Source organism: Scyliorhinus torazame, chromosome 4, assembly GCF_047496885.1.
Source record: "Scyliorhinus torazame isolate Kashiwa2021f chromosome 4, sScyTor2.1, whole genome shotgun sequence".
Classification (NCBI taxonomy): Eukaryota; Metazoa; Chordata; class Chondrichthyes; order Carcharhiniformes; family Scyliorhinidae; genus Scyliorhinus; species Scyliorhinus torazame.
In genome coordinates this window covers 254135077-254149172 of record NC_092710.1, presented here as the reverse complement: position 1 = coordinate 254149172, position 14096 = coordinate 254135077, and positions in this window count along the sequence as shown.

Here is a 14096-nt window from a genome sequence, read left to right as displayed (position 1 = left end):
TTTCAAGTGGCCTTGGAGGGAAATTGGAAGGTGGGGGAAAGCACAATGTTTTGATAATTGTCTTATATTTTGTAATCTTCACAATTCTGAAATATTTATGTGACTTGTGCTTGAATTGCTGAACTATTTTTAGACTGCCATTTCATTCCAGGGAGCGAATACTTTGAGGTTAACTAAGTAACATCAAGTGTCAAAAAATGTTGGCTACATAAACCCTCAATTCCAGGGAATAATAGTGAAGTACTTTGATGTGGCAATACTAAATTACAAGCTATTATAGAAATAATTTAGCTATCATCTGCGATTTAAAAATATTTCATTAATCACAATATAGATCCTCATCAAAGATGTTGCTGTGTGCTCTCAGGCTATGCAATTTGTTGAGACCTGTAACCCTTCTTTAAAAAATCGGTCACTGTTGTCTTGATGTTCTTGAACATTTTAGGATGCTTTAAGGCCATGGTGTGAGAAACTAGAACGTTCCCTGGGTAAACATCATCCGTGTGGAGTTTGCACATTCTCCCCGTGTCTGCGTGGGTTTCGCCCCCACAACCCAAAGATGTGCAGGGTAGGCGGATTGGCCCTTAGTGGTCAAAATTGCCCTTAGTGTTGGGTGGGGTTACTGGGTTATGGGGATAGGGTGGAGGTGTGGAATTTGGGTAGGATGCTCTTTCCAAGAGCCGGTGCAGACTCGATGGGCCGAATGGCTTCCTTCTGCATTGTAACAAAAATTCTAAAATTCTAAATTCTAACAAATCATTTACCTGTCAAAAGTAAAGCAATCTTTGCAACTTTAAAAAAATCTTTGCAACTTTATCAGGTTTGCAAGTACACATGGAGCAGGATTCGCCATTTCTGTTAGTGTTGACGCTGACGCAGAATTCGTGGAGATTCATGACAGCAAAACCAGCGCCGCACCTGGACCAATTATGCTCTTGTTTTTTTTAATTTAGAGTACCCAATTGATTCTTTCCAATTAAGGGGCAATTTAGCGCGGTCAATCCATCTACATTGCACATCTTTGGGTTGTGGGGGCAAAACCCACGCAGACACGGGGAGAATGTGCAAACTCCACACGGACAGTCACCCAGAGCCGGGATCGAACCTGGGACCTCGGCGCCGTGAGGCAGCAGGGCTAACCCACTGCGCCACCGTGCTGCCCTCAATTATGCTATTGTTGAGGGGCTAGCATCCGAGCCACTTGGAACACAATCGATTCCAATGAGAAATGGTGTGGGATTCGCTCAGGAGGCTGACAAGCTGTTGGCGCATATACACAATTATGCGGACGCAGAGCTCGAGACCCTCCTGGATGCGGTGGAGGAGAGGCGGATGACCATGTACCCCAGCCCAGGACGGAGGCTGCCAGCCACCGCAATTCGACTGCACAGGTGGCAGAGGTGGTCAGTGCCATGGGCGACACTGACCCGTAACCCAAACCCTCAACCCAGAGGGCGTCTGGACACCTCCCCTGCACCACATGCTGACCCCCATACCGGCTACCACTGAGTCCACCAGCTACCCAACCCCTGGGTTGAACACGTCAGACTGTCTAACACTGTCGATTTCAGTTTCCTCCCCCCAGGAGAAGGCCGTCCACAACCGTCGAGAGCGGGAGAAGACAGGAGGAGAATCGCCAGACCTGTGGCCCCTAACCATGGCAGAGCAGAGGGCCCTGGATGTTGTCGGCGGCTCAGAGGAAAGGGAATATGCCGGAGTGGAGTTTGGTCATGGGCGAGGAAGTGAGACCCCACTTAGTTGCGGTTCCCCATGACACATGTGTCAACAGCCCCGTAAACACCCCCCCCCCCACTCCACCCTCACCATCCCCACCACTCTCACCCCCCACATCAACCTCACACCACCCCCACACCATCCCTTCACCATACACCACCCCCAACTCCCATCCTCACGCTCACCCCCACCACCCCCGGCCCTTGATCTAATCATGCATCTTCTCTTGTGTCTTGCAACGGCTGCTGGAGATGGGGCAGGTGCATCCAGTGTTCTCCGCCGCAGTCAGTGCCACAGCCAGAGACCCCCCCCCGTGAGTCCAACAGCGGCGAGAGCAGTTTGGATGGCAGACCTCAGTGGACCCCGGAGCTCGAGTCGGAGGATGACACTGACTTTCCATCACAGCTCCCTCCAACACCCTTCACCATCCCTCAAGACACTCACCTCGATTGGGTACTTTAGTGAGGACACTCCTGGGACACTATCTGGTGCGCACCACATAACTGATCCGGTACAGCAGGTGGAGGTAGGAACTCCTGAGGGGGCAGACGGTCGGAGGGCAGGCCGACCCCAGGAACTGACCGCCATCCAGATGGGTTTCGGGCTTCTGGAATGGAAAGTCCCATTGATCATTGAGATGCAGTCGCAGAGTCAGGGACTGCATGGCGGGTTGTCAGCGAGCATCCAGCACCTGCAGGTGCACTCCTCCTCGAGCAGTTCCAGCTTATACAGCCACAGGGCATCCCCCAGGGCTGCAGCACCCAGCAGGAAGGTCATCATTGTTGGTTGAATTCCAATATCCATTGTCTGCAGGGGGTGAAATGCCGACATGTTAGCATGGTGTATACCTCCATGCCAAATCTGGTCCAATAGGCTACATGGTGGTCTCAGTTGGCACTGCTGGCTCTTCCCTGGCATGTTCCCCCCCCCTCCACATCCATGCACCCCTGGCCCCGTCGGTGCCCAGCACCATGTGGACCTCTGGCTCTGGCATCTGTCCCTGATGCCTGGGTATTGTTTGCTGGTGCTTCCCTTGCCAGCGGAACGCTCTGGAACCCGGCCAGCGCCCCCGTAGGAGCTACTATGCGCGTTGCCCTGGGTGGCTGCCAGATGCCCCGCCGGTGGGTGTTGGCCGGATGGGGGTGGGTGGGGCGGTATGGTGGAGGGTTGGGTGCGAGGGTGGTGGCATCCATACGGCTGGTGTCACTCTAAAGAACCAGGGACCGAGATGGCTGGTCAGTGCGATGCGCAGCAAGGTGGCTGCCTTGCAGACTGTGGTAATGGCGGTCTGTGACTGGACACCTCCCCAGACCCGTGGGGGGTCACTCTGGTCACTCGGCCCGTTCCCCCATCATTCTCCCTTCCCCCCAGCCCTGGCAGGTCCCTTCCCAACTCAGGCAACCAGCCAGTGTCCGGCCCGGCAGGCCACAGTCACACCTCTCCACGTCCTACCTCCTCTATCTCCCTCAGCAGCCACAATGGCGGTTTCATGATTTTCAAAAGCACAAGTGAACCACGCCGCCGGGAACTCGGCCCGGGGGGGCGGAGCAACGTGGAGGCCCCAGTGAATACCGTGTCAGGCCCGGTAATGACACGCAACGGTGTTTACAGTACATGCGTTCTGGACCTCATTGACGTGGCTGTCGAGGTATCGGAGAAATGCAATTTGGTGTCAAGTCGGCGCCCGCCGCGATTTTGGCGTCGGAACCGATTCTCCACCCCATTGTATTTTGCAATTTCGGTGTTAGCCAATGGAGGATCCTGCCCAGGGTTTTTAGGAGAAAATAAAAATTTAATTGGAGTCCTACGAGGAGTTTTGAATTAAACCCATTTGGCAGAACTCTCAGTTTTGAGCCAATTGTTTGTGACTCAGACTCCAAGCTCGAGACTGGTGGGAATACGAACCTCTTGAAAGTGCGATCTTTTAGATGAGATGTTAAATTGAGGCCCCTATTTGCTCTTGTGGAGGGGCCATTAAAGATCCCTGGCATTATTTCAAAGAAAATCAGGGGAGTTATCCCAGGTGTCCTCACCAATATTTATCCATCAATCAACATGACTGAAACACTTTGATCTCCGGATGGTTATACCCCGGATGTACCCCAGAACATCTGCTGAAGGACTGCTCAGAGTCCCCTAGCACTAACGACATGGGAATTGCCTGGGAAGTTTCAACTTCCATTGGCTATTTTACCTGCATCTGGACCCTTCCAAAATTCACAGTTGAAAATTAAGACTTTGGATGGTTCAAAGTCAATAGCAGAATAGTTACCCAGGAAATTTATGAAGGATTATAACCAATTTTAATTCTTGCTTAACTATATTACCAACCCTGCCACTTTCTACTCGACCTCCATCCCTGCCGACTCTCTCGACCACAACCCCATCCTCCGAAATAGCCTCTTGAATCCTGACTACCCGCTCCACCCCTCGACTAGCTTTCCAACCCTCCGCCTGTACCCCACCCCCAACTACCCTGCCAACTCCTCAATTGCCTCCAGATCTCCTGATCACTGTCCCAAGCCCCGAATGCTCTCCCAAGCCCCGACTAAACTCCCACCTCTACTTCCTTTTGACCCACAACCACTTGACCCACCCTACCCGCTCATCCATTTACCCGTCACCGTACTCCCTCATCTACTCATCTTAATCTCTTACTTTCTCTCTGTAACTTGTCAGATTGGCTTGGGACATTATAACTCACCAGAATACGGCAGCTAGTGCTGTACAAAAGGGGTTAAGGCTTGGTTTCCGCCAGACACTCCTATACTATGAAGGAAGGACTCCTGAAGTATTTCGCTCCACGTTTCTCAGAAGGCCCAGTTTGGAAGTCCGGGTAAGAAACATGGAGCACCAGTCTACAGTAAATCAATCGGAGTGAGATGGCAATCTGTTGCTGGTTGCCATTCCTTGGAAGATACAACTCATTGTCTGACCATTATCAAATTGTAAGTGGGAGCTTGCTGGGTGTAAATTGGAGGAGTCTTTCTCATATTGCAACAGTGACTGCACTTCAAAAAGTACTGAATTGGATGTACAAAGAACAAAGAACAAAGAAACATACAGCACTGGAACAGGCCCTTCGGCCCTCCAACCCTGCGCCGACCATGCTGCCCATCTAAACTAACATCTTCTACACGTCCAGGGTCCGTATCCCTCTATTCCCATCCTATTCATGTATTTGTCAAGGTGCCCCTTAAAAGTCACTATCGTCCCTGGTTCCACCACCTCCTCCGGCAGCGAGTTCCAGGCACCCACTACCCACTGTGTAAAAACCTTGCCTCGTACATCTCCTCTAAACCTTACCCCTCACACCTTAAACCTATGCCCCCTAGTAATTGACCCCTCTACCCTGGGAAAAAATGTAAATCGAGACCTCTTGAGGTTGTGAAAGGGTATATGCATGCTCACTGAAATCATTCTTCTCATGCAGTATAAATTGTTGTTCCCTTTAGTTTTTGGTATTCTTGAGACTCAGTTCTGATGAGTGCAAGACTAAAAGCTTCAACAGCACATCTCTTTTCTCAGCAATACTCAAGTCCAACTCTGATTTCTGCTGATCTCCCTGGTATATCTTCAGAAAACTACTTGCATCCGGAATTAGAATTAATGCTTCAAAACTTCAACTCATTAACTTTATCTTAACCCGCTTATACTTTGGTATTAATTTTATATTAATTGGTGAGGGCAGCAAGTAGAGATTTACTTGTATCCCGATAAGTACGTAAAATGGAACAGTGGCTGTTAGGCAATACATGCTTGCAAGTATAACTTGATAAATAAATGCTTAGGAAAATATGTAAAAGATTGGCTCTACTTTAATAGGCAATATTTAATGGATGGTGGGGTTTCCCCATCAAACCAGCTGGAAAATCAGTGGGGAGCTGAACACTGCTTATCACAGCTGCCCTCAGCCATTTAACTGTTAATTAGCTAAAGGCACAACATCAACCCCTCACTCAGGAAGAAGTTGCATCTCAGAGTACGACCAGCCAACCTGTCCCAGGAGCACCAGCAGGAGCTGTGGTCACTGCAGGGACTGCACTAAATCTCCAGATTGTAAGTGCCGGGAATAGGATGGAGGTAAATGGAGGTAATTTACAGTGGGAATGGGAGGGGAGGTCCCAGAGGCTGAGGTGAGGGAATTGGGGGTCATGAGGGAAGGGTTGGGGGGGGTTGTTGGCGGGGTAGAATTTGGGTGTCACCCCGATCAGGAAAAGGGGCCAGCGGTGACCTTTCCTGCTTCTACCTTTCCTGCCGGAAGGGCTTCCTCCTGTCCCTGACCTCTTCTCATCATCCTCAAAATTAAAGCCGGGTGGAAAGCAGCCCTGAAGTGACCAATGAGGTGAGGGCAGGCCGGCCATCAGAATACCGGGCGGGTAGACAGCGAGATGGCCAACAATGACATTTAATGACTCCCTATGTGATGTGGAGATGCCAGCGTTGGACTGGGGTGAGCACAGTAAGAAGTCTTACAACACCAGGTTAAAGTCCAACAGGTTTGTTTCAAACACTCGCTTTCGGAGCATTGCTCCTTCCTCAGGTGATTCACAGTATTCAGAATCAACAGTATTAAAAGAGACTTGGATGAGTGCCAGTTGTCTGCAGGCTAAAATTCCCTCAATTTGCTGACGATTTATTGATAGCCTCAGAGGAAGGGCTAGTTTGTCAACAGAATACCCTGTTGTTATTATCACATCTGGCAGAGAGAGGGCATAGAGTCTCAATGGACAAACTGAAACCAACTTTACCTACAAGCGAGCACCAGCTGTCAACCCTGCTACACTCTTGCCCGCACCCTCGGAAGCAGAACATCTGTATGATCATGACTGTTTACAATTGGTTGAAGCCACCACAACCCCTCAACCCGATTTATTGAGTCACACACTAGAAAATTCAGACATCATCTTTTTCACTGATGGGTCAGCAAACCAACCAAATGCTATGACCCTCCTGGCCGGCTATGCAATAATAACTCCATTCGAGATAGTGGAAGCTTTTGCTCTGCCTTCGGGAACGTCTGCACAAGAGGTCAAATTGTTTGCCTTTACTAAAGCATGCATTCTAGCTAAAAATAAAACAGTCAATATTTACACTGATTCTCGATACACTTTTGGGGTAGTACATGATTTTGGCCAATTATGGAAAAACAGAGGATTAAATTGGTTTTAAATTTACTAGATGCTGTTCAGCTGCCCAGCAAGATAGCCATTTCAAAGTGTGAAGTGCATACTGCTGCAGACGATGAAGTCTCATGCGGCAACAGATTTGCTGATAAAATAGTGAAGGACGTGACTCTCAAACAGCAGTCACAACTGCAAGCGGCTGCAGTTGAACCTCTGTCCACCATAACAGAACCAAAGATAAAACAGGCACAGGAGCAAACCTCCCTACAGGAGCAACGCTCTTGGCTAAAAGCGGGTTGCTATCAAGACAATCATCAAATCTGGATCCACCCAGATACCCGAGCAGTATGCCCCAGAAGTCTGTTCTTGCCACTATGTCGCCTTGCCCATGGGCAGGCTCATGTGGGCAAAGGAGAGGTGACACATGCCATATGTCAACAGTGGTTGCTCCACATGTATGATTTGTTGAGGAATAATCGGGGTAAAAAACAACCGCTGTCTTTGATCATTTACCACATCCCGACAAGCCTTTGGAAAATTTACAGATAGATTTTGCACACATGCTAATAACTAAAGGATTCAAATACATGCTGGTGATAGTGGACATGTTTTCACGGTGGGTAGAGGCTTTTCCAACCAAAAGAGGTGATGTAGAGCAGTGGTAAATATTCTGTTAAAGGAAATAATACCTAGGTTTGGGATACTAATGGGTATTAACAGTGACAGGGGAACTCATTTCACTAACAAATTGATCAAAGCCCTAACAGAAGCCATGGGATTTGATTGGAAATTGCATATTCCCACCGCTGCCAAGCAGTCTATTAGGGGCTGGTTTAGCACACTGGGCTAAATCGCTGGCTTTTAAAGCAGACCAAGGCAGGCCAGGAGCACGGCTCAATTCCCGTACCAGCCTCCCTGAACAGTTGCTGGAATGTGGCGACGAGGGGCTTTTCACAGTAACTTCATTGAAGCCTACTTGTGACAATAAGCGATTATCATTTCATTTCATTTCATTATACCATATCAGCCGCAATCCTCAGGAATGGTGGAAAGGGCAAATGGAATAATTAAAACTGCAGTAACAAAAGTGTGTCAACACAATGGGCTGCTATGGCCAGATGCCATACCTGTAGTAATGTACGTCCTGAGAAATCCGAAAAAGTGCAACACGGGCTTAACCCCATGTGAGATATTAATGGGACGTCGCATGACAACTGGAACTAAACCCCCAAAGACTCCAGCGGCAGTAGCCTTAATATGGGCAGATGAGGCATCACTAAAATATGCCCAGGCCATCTGTGAAACCACTGAAAAAAAAACATGAAAAGGTGCGACAGGCTCAGATGCATCCAAAAGAGGGAAATACACACCCTTTTAAACCTGGAGATCAAGTACATGTGAAAGCACTAAACAAAGATTATTTTTCCCCTAGGTGGAAAGGACCCTACCAAGTGCTGCTAACAACCCGAACAGCCGTTAAAGTAAAAGAAAAGCTAGATTGGATCCACGCAACTCGGTGTAAACTACATCATATGGAACTTTGAGAGTACCAGCGAAACGCTGACCTGAAGAGAATGACGGCACGATTGTTCTTATGTATTGTCATATTAATGAAACATCATGTCGGAGGTGAACTGCATACTAACACCTTAATATACATGTCTCACTCGCACGCAGAGAGGGTAAATAAATCCAGTTGTTGGGTTTGTACACAAATTCCCAGATGCTCGGAGAGGGCATCCCTGTGCGGCCTATCCCATTCACCAGTAACGAGATAGCAGAATGGGCTCTCAGACGAAATAGCACAGGACGTGATGAAGATACAGAGAATATGTTAGATTGGAGATCAGCTGGATTAGATATGAATAGGTTTGAGGGATGGTGGTGGCCTAGGTTTAATGTAACACGTCAACCACCCTGTTTGATCCTTCCCAATTATACTGGAGTCCCAAAAGGAAGTATATGCTTTAAGAAAAATAAAACATATGAGACCCACTCGATAGGCACGAGTCAGTGTGATCAGATCTTGAATTGGCAACCCCCTATGTTCCACCTTACAGCCAAAGGATTATTCATCTTTGATTGGTCAGGAGTTGGGAGTTAAAAATCGAACTAGTGGAGGCTCCTGGGAAGGGGATCCTATTAGAATAATGATGACTGATAGTAAAGGAAACCTGACCGCAAATAATGGCACATATTTTATCTGTGGCCATAAGGTTACCAGAAAATTGGGAAGAATTTGTCTTTATTATAATTTCCACGACAGAAAGGATGCTTTGGGAAAAGAAAACGTTTCCTCTGGATGGGGAGTTAGTGACAAGGGATCAACAATATCAAACTGATACTAAGCCCGGAATTTTCATCCACAAGTCAGGTGCGCAGAGTAGGGAGAAAGTTGCATAAAATAAAGTTCCAAATATCTATTGCAGACTTCACTATATTGAAAAAAACACTCATTCATAAAGACCCATTTACTGCATTTACATTCCTTCAACTCCATGAAACCTTATAACAACAAATGTCATTCAAGTGCACAATCCCTCGCAATAACAAGCATTGGAATTTATAGTCTCACTTCAAGAAGTTTATAACTACATGTAGCTGTCAATTAAACTGTGAAATGGTAAGCTTGCTACTGTAATAATTGGATGGTTGTGGGCTCAATCATGCAGCACTAACCCAGAAACTGAAAAAACTCAGGATTATGTGAACAGAAAGAGTGAAAGAGCAAGCAATGATTTAAAAAAATATTCCATACATTTTTTAAAGATTTAAAGAACAGCACTTTTAAATGCCTTGACAGCTCCCTTCGACGGGTGCATTTTAGTGTTCCTGTCAACACTTCTGACAGTTCACTTTCATAGTCCTCTTGACACTTTTGACATTTTCCTTTAACAGATCCTCTTGACCAGTGCTTTTGACAGTTTTAACAGTTGATTTTGACATGTCTGTTGACAGTTCCAATGTGCTTCACAGTAATAAATTTCATTTTTACACACACTTATGTTGACTTTTAATAATTCCAAAGGGCACCTTAACTTCCCCCCAAAAACACCTGACCTGCGCCAAAGGCCACCTTACATTGCCAAAATTATCCTGGGACCAGGGGCGAGATTCTCTGACCCCCCCGCGGGGTCGGAGAATCGCCGGGGGCTGGCGTGAATCCCGCCCTCGCCGGTTGCCGAATTCTCCGGCACAGAAGATTCGGCGGGGGCGGGAATCGCGCCTCGCCGGTTGGCGGGCCCCCCCCCCCCGCGATTCTCCGGCCCGAATGGGCCGAAGTCCTGCTGCTAGAATGCCTGTCCCGCCGGCGTAGATTAAACAACCTACCTTACCGGTGGGACAAGGCTGCGCGGGCGGGCTCCGGGGTCCTGGGGGGGGGCGCGGGGCGATCTGTCCCCGGGGGGTGCCCCAACGGTGACCTGGCCCGCGATCGGGGCCCACCAATCCGCGGGCGGGCCTGTGCCGTGGGGGCACTCTTTTCCTTCTGCTTTCGCCACGGTCTCCACCATGGCGGAGGTGGAAGAGACTCCCTCCACAGCGCATGCGCGGGGATGCCGTGAGCGGCCGCTAACGCTCCCGCGCATGCGCCGCCCGGAGATGTTATTTCCGCGCCAGCTGGTGGGGCAACAAAGGCCTTTTCCGCCAGCTGGCGGGGCGGAAATTAGTCCGGCATGGGCCTAGCCCCTTAAGGTTGGGGCTCGGCCCCCCAAGATGCGAAAGATTCCGCACCTTTGGGGCGGCGCGATGCCCGACTGATTTGCGCCGTTTTGGGCGCCGGTCGGCGGACATCGCGCCGATTGCGGAGAATTTCGCCCCAGGTCTAATAATTCCTTACTTAATCCACAAAGTCCAGACCTGCTCTTACCTGGTCTAATCTGCACACTTCCGATTTCACACTCCAGTGCAATCAAAATCCAAATTCAATGGAGGTAGCTGATTATTTAAATGACAGGCTGCCTCTGGAATCATGCATGCACCAAATGCAAACCGCCTCCATTTCCATCCCCCCAAAAATGGGTAAATGCCATGTTCACGGGCGGTACTTGTGAATTTCGGACAATTCCACCATTTCTGTTGTGACATAAATATGGGCTTACCATAGTAAGAACAAAGTTTAGTTGAAATTTCTTGACATAAATGGTTGTTGGAGAATGCAAGGCAGTGGTACAGGAATGCAGACACTGTTGCATTTTTGAAGGGAAGATTGGATAAATATTTGAAGCGTGCAAAGGAATGGTGAAAAAGCAAATCAGTGAAATTAGTTTTTGATTGTTCTAGCCAAGAGCTTCAACAGTCATAAGCCAAATAGTCTGCTTCGATTCTGTATACCTCCATTATTAACTGACCCCATAACAGACAGAGGGTACAGAATGAGAGATTAGCAGAAAATTGGTGCAAAAATGATCAACACTTGGAAGATAGTGTTGTTTCAAAGAGCAGTTCAGGAAATGAGGTAAAAAATTCAATAGGAGTATAGTCCATTTTATGCTGCAGCTCTTAAGTGAGCGTTGCGCAGGTCAAGGAGACACAGCCTGAGTGAGTGAGACACAGACAGAGTGAGAATTTGAAACTTGGTAATTTGGTGCAGTGAGGTAATTCGTTGAAGAGTGGGAGAAGGTGCTTTGTCCCTACTGTTTTTGTTCTCTCTCTTTCTTCTGGCCTGTAACTTTTAATCAGCAGGGAGAGAACCTGAGAACATCAGAGACCCTCAGAAGGTAAGTAAGTGATTTGTACTCATTTTTGCTTTTATTACCTTTTCAAATTGTGTGTGGTGGTGGGGGGTGGGGGGGGGTGGGTGGGGGGGGGGGGGGGGGTACTATATTTAGCTTTAACATTTATAGTAGAAATCTAGTGCTAGGAAACAGATAGTTAACAGTAACTTGTTAAAATGTTTCAAACTTTTAACTTTCATTTACTAATTAATTGATGCAATGTCAATTAGAGGGATGCAGTGCTCTGACTGTGAGATGTGGCAGGTCCAGGAGGCTTCCAGCGTCCCGGATGGCTTCATCTGCAGAAAGTACACCCAACTAGAGCTCCTCACAGACTGCATGGTTCGGTTGAAGCAGCAATTGGATGCACTTAAGGAGCATGCAGGTGGCGGAAAGCATCATAGATAGCAGTTATATAAATGTGGTCACACCCAAGGTGCAGGCAGAGAAATGGGTGACCACCAGAAAGGGCAGGCAGTCAGTGCAGGAATCCCCTTTGGTTGTCCCCCTCTCGAACAGGTATACCCCTTTGGATACTGTCGGGGGGATAACCTATCAGGGGAAAACAGCAGCAGCCAGAGCAGTGGCACCACGGCTGGCTCTGATGTTCAGAAGGGAGGGTCAAAGCGCAGAAGAGCAATAGTAATAGGGGACTCTCTAGTCAGGGGCACAGATATGCGCTTCTGTGGACGTGAAAGAGACTCCAGGATGGTATGTTGCCTCCCTGGTGCCAGTGTCCAGGATGTCTCCGAATGCGTAGAGGGCATCCTGAAGGGGGAGGGCAAACAGGCAGAGGTCGTTGTACATATTGGTACTAACGACATAGGCAGGAAGGGGCATGAGGTCCTGCAGCAGGAGTTCAGGGAGCTAGGCAGAAAGTTAAAAGACAGGACCTCTCGGGTTGTAATCTCAGGATTACTCCCTGTGCCACGTGCCACTAAGGATAGAAATAGGAAGATAGAGCAGCTAAACACGTGGCTAAACAGCTGGTGTAGGAGGGAGGGTTTCCGTTATCTGGACCACTGGGAGCTCTTCCGGGGCAGGTGTGACCTATATAAGAAGGACGGGTTGCATCTAAACTGCAGAGGCATGAATATCCTGGCCGCGAGGTTTGCTAGTGTCACACGGGAGGGTTTAAACTAGTATGGCAGGGGGGTGGGCACGGGAGCAATAGGTCAGAAGGTGAGAGTATTGAGGGAGAACTAGGGAATAGGGACAGTGTGGCTCTGAGGCAGAGCAGACAGGGAGAAGTTGCTGAACACAGCGGGTCTGGTGGCCTGAAGTGCATATGTTTTAATGCAAGAAGTATTACGGGTAAGGCAGATGAACTTAGAGCTTGGATTAGTACTTGGAACTGTGATGTTGTTGCCATTACAGAGACCTGGTTGAAGGAAGGGCAGGATTGGCAGCTAAATGTTCCAGGATTTAGATGTTTCAGGCGGAATAGAGGGGGATGTAAAAGGGGTGGCGGAGTTGCGCTACTGGTTAGGGAGGATATCACAGCTGTACTATGGGAGGACACCTCAGAGGGCAGTGAGGCTATATGGGTAGAGATCAGGAATAAGAAGGGTGCAGTAACAATATTGGGGGTTTACTACAGGCCTCCCAACAGCCAGCGGGAGATAGAGGAGCAAATAGGTAGACAAATTTTGGAAAAGAGTAAAAACAACAGGGTTGTGGTGATGGGAGACTTCAACTTCCCCAATATTGACTGGGACTCACTTAGTGCCAGGGGCTTAGACGGGGCAGAGTTTGTAAGGAGCATCCAGGAGGGCTTCTTAAAACAATATGTAGACAGTCCAACTAGGGAACGGGCGGTACTGGACCTGGTATTGGGGAATGAGCCGGCCAAGTGGTAGAAGTTTCAGTAGGGGAGCATTTCGGGAACAGTGACCACAATTCAGTAAGTTTTAAAGTGCTGGTGGACAAGGATAAGAGTGGTCCTAGGATGAATGTGCTAAATTGGGGGAAGGCTAATTATAACAATATTAGGCGGGAACTGAAGAACCTAGATTGGGGGCGGATGTTTGAGGGCAAATCAACATCTGACATGTGGGAGGCTTTCAAGTGTCAGTTGAAAGGAATTCAGGACCGGCATGTTCCTGTGAGGAAGAAGGATAAATACGGCAATTTTTGGGAACCTTGGATAACGAGACAATATTGTAGGCCCTGTCAAAAAGAAAAAGGAGGCATTTGTCAGGGCTAAAAGGTTGGGAACAGACAAAGCCTGTGTGGAATATAAGGAAAGTAGGAAGGAACTTAAGCACGGAGTCGGGAGGGCTAGAAGGGGTCACGAAAAGTCATTGGCAAATAGGGTTAAGGAAAATCCCAAGGCTTTTTACACACACATAAAAAGCAAAAGGGTAGCCAGGGAAAGGGTTGGCCGACTGAAAGATAGGCAAGAGAATCGATGTGTGGAGCCAGAGGAAATGGGCGAGGTACTAAATGAATACTTTGCATCAGTATTCACCAAAGAAAAGGAATTGGTAGATGTAGAGTCTGGAGAAGGGTGTGTAGATAG